A 3,679-nucleotide genomic window follows, 5' to 3' on the forward strand; every position below is an offset into this window, starting at 1 on the left:
CCCCAAACAATGGTAATGTGGAAGGCCTGCATCAGAACTATTTATCATAGACTGATCTCTCTTTGCAGATATTCAGCATGGTGAACGTGTTGTCAATGAGGACTACCGTGTGTTGAGCAGGATTAATGGAGCAGCCCATCCACCAATCGTTATTAGCTATGACATTGCTTGCCAATTTGTCTCAAATCAACGACACTAATCGAATTTTGCACTGAATATTATTACAATAAAAAAACTTGTAGCGAATTTTACATGCAAATGAGACGTCGCCCTCACTCACGCAGCCGGAGTAGCGGGGGAATTGACACCATCTTCTGGCTCGCCAATGGGTTCCGAGGCTAGGTATACTTCCCCCCCATCGAGAGCGTGCAGAAGTGCAAGAAACGCGACAATGATATTGTCGACAAATTCGTGCTCCTCCGGTTCGATGTTACAGAGCGGATACGCGGTGGGGTTGTCGAGGGATAGGCCTGAGCGATTCTGTTTGACGACGGCAAGGCCACCAAGGGGAGGGCGCATGTGAAATAGTCCACGATTGCGGAGTAGAGTCGAGATGGATTTGTTGGGGAGAGGAGAGTTGTCTCGAGCTCTATGCGGGCACTCGAGCAGGACGACGTAAGACGATCCGTATGCCTCGTAGGAATGATAGCCGCGGTAGCAGAGGGGGCAGAAACCAGGCGCCATGACAAGGGTACGGAAAGTCAGCCAAGGAAACGACAGGTGCTGCACGTCGTCGGCGTATTCAGCCCTATGGTACATGGGGCAATCGTCGGAGGGGCCGTATTCGACGATGATGATCGTGAGGCTATCCTGCCCATCCCCAGGATGGACGGCAACAGGTCCAGAGGTGGATTCAGCCGCGGCGCCATTCTGCGGGGAGCAATTAGTCAATACGCGCCTTCGGGACTTTGTGGCCACACACCGTGTTGGAGACCGCCGCAAATTGAGCAGCAAAGACGACATTGGGCGAGTTGGCAGCCGCCTGAAAGGCAGAAGACGCAGACATGAGTGGGCGCGAAGGCGGAATTGGGTGCGAAGGCGGAATTCACTAGCAAGTCGACAGCTTTTTATCACATGTGCCATTGCCTAATGGTGGAATACCTGCTCGCAAAGTCAGTGAAACGACAGAGCGGGTCCAGGTTCTGCGAGTAAGACCCACTTTGGCCAAGGGTCTGTGCGAAGGCAGTGGTCGCAGTCGTGCAAAGCTGATTCCTATCTATGAAGGCAGTCCCGAGGTCAGCTTCTTCAACCCAGGGAGTAGCAGGCGCACCAGCTGTGAAGGGAGGGCAGCCAACGGCGGGAGCTGAGGAAGAGGAAACGAGTGCCACATCAGTGACGTCACACATGACAAATCGTGCTTCTTTTCCTTATGCACCACCGGCACCTTGGCTTGGGCTCGTGGGCCTTGTTTTAACGCGCCTGCTGGTCATGTCAGAGCTCGCTCAAACGGCCCGCTACTCAGGCTAATCAAACCATAAGACTTTGTTCGGTCGTCAAGCTTATTTCTCATGCCACCTCCCTCCACTCCTCCTCGGTCGCCTGGCCACGACAAAGACACTTCTATTGACGTCGACGCGCTTGCTACTCCGCCTCCGGCTCAGGGGCGTACGACTCAGGCAGCCATCAACGTCGACGACTTCCCTACACCGCCGCGTGGAGTCGCCAACAGAGTGCGCACTTGTAAGATCCGTTTTTTTCAATCACTCTTTTTCGACCTGTCCACAGTCACAGCCCTTGAGCTCAGCACTGCATCTGGAGGAGGACATAGCTCAGATGACGAGGTGGAGATTGGTACGTCTTCAAGTTCAATGCCCAGCTGGCTACCCCATTCGCGCTTAACCGATTGTTAGTGTCTTATCGCCGTGTTCGCCATGCACAGTCCGCTACCTTTGCTGAAAGCGCCCGGGCGCCACTGGCAGCAAGAGCACGGCAACCAGGTCAGAATCAGTCAACTGTCAAGGCAAACAGTCTTGCTGACAACATTTTAGCCATCTCTCGCGCTGGAGGAGACGACACTCCCGCTCAGTCTCGCGCGGATGGTACTCTGGCAATGCTCCGTGAATATCGCCGCCGCATAAGTAGTATGTCGAATCGTACCTCGCGAATTCATGCTCGCCCTGCTGCCCTTGCCGCAAGAGAGGGCCTTTCTGCCCATGCTGCCTTCGAACAACGTGCCGCAACCCAAAATGCTCAAGAGGAGGCCTTAGCGCGCCAATGGGCCCTCGAACGTGCTCTGTATCGCAATGCTGCTGAAGTCATGTACAACAACCGCGCGCCTACCGAATCACCTGCTCTCGAATGGATGCGACGAAACGGATACGCCTCCCGGCTACAAGATACGGACAATTCGGAAATCATCGAAGTCCATCGCGACCTCGCATGCTCTATCTGCTGTAATATCTTGTCTCATCCAGTCAAGTACGCTATTTACTCTCAAATTTACAAGCTATCTCTAACCTCGTAGTAGAACGACCTGTGACCACGTTTTCTGTTATGTCTGTCTTCGTGCAAACATGGAGCTCACGGTTCTATGCCCCATTTGCCGCCACGAGCAAAAAAAAGCGCCCGTTTCGTCGCTCGCTTATAACCGCCTCCACGAGGCTGCGGTCGCGGCTATACATCCCGAATGGCGCGACGACAGCCAAGTAACAATTGACTTCACCAACATCAAGTCGATTGGCGGGCGAAGCCTCCCTGCAGCGTAGTCAATGTGTACTTAGCCATCTTTTATTGCAATATATGCCGAATATGCCCACCTTCCTACTGTTTTGTGTTCCTAGAGCTTATGTGTGTGAGAGATCTTGGGCCGTGTCCATCTCCATCTGCCGCTCTTGTATTGCGAACGTGAGCCCGAAAATATCACGCGTGATGACATCACATATGGTTGAGAACTTGGTCAATAAGTAGAGCACTGCTTGTTTTGTTGCGGAATTTTCGACGGAATATCAAAGGGAGTCTTGTAAGGTGTGCATATTAATTTTTTTATATTTTATGGAAATTTTCCAGGACGGTTAACGACCACTATTCTATATGATGATTGGAACCACAAAATACTGTTGGAACGTGTCAAAACCGACCATTTGTTGCAGTATGTCTTCCTCTTTTTTTGCCAAATACATGAATATAAGACTACTATGGGCGTATTCACTGCCATGAGACTGGTAACTCTGTGGAAACCAAGCTCAAGGCCCGACACGATGCTGCTGAACTAGAGTTTGATACATTGTAATCAGGCATTTTCATTCAAATTGGTGGATATGCCTGCGTAGCTAGGTGGCTTTGAAAGCCAAACCCCACTAGCATTTAGTCTTCTGTCCCATACCATCTGCCCGTCGTGTAGTCCGTTTGAGCGACAACAATTAGACTGCTCGTGGGATCTGCTGATGACACATTCCAGCTCTGTCACCAGCACAGCATTACATCACAACACCTCCTTTTGACTTCACCCGCAATGAGTCCTCGTCGAGGCACAACGATTATTGCCCGCCGGGAGGCAACGGCAAAGTACCGTGCTAAGTCGGTGGCCTATATGTTGTTGGCATTCAACAGTCCTGACTGTCCATCCAGTCACAAGGATGAGCTGAATATCCGCGCTGCGGAACGGATGGCCCAGTGCGTTCTCAGTTCGGCATTGCTATTGAGTCTTGACAATGACTGGTTCCAACAGTCTTCGAGCGCG

The sequence above is a fragment of the Mycena indigotica genome (assembly GCF_014461135.1).
Source record: "Mycena indigotica strain 171206Taipei chromosome Unknown Mind.scaff0003, whole genome shotgun sequence".
Classification (NCBI taxonomy): Eukaryota; Fungi; Basidiomycota; class Agaricomycetes; order Agaricales; family Mycenaceae; genus Mycena; species Mycena indigotica.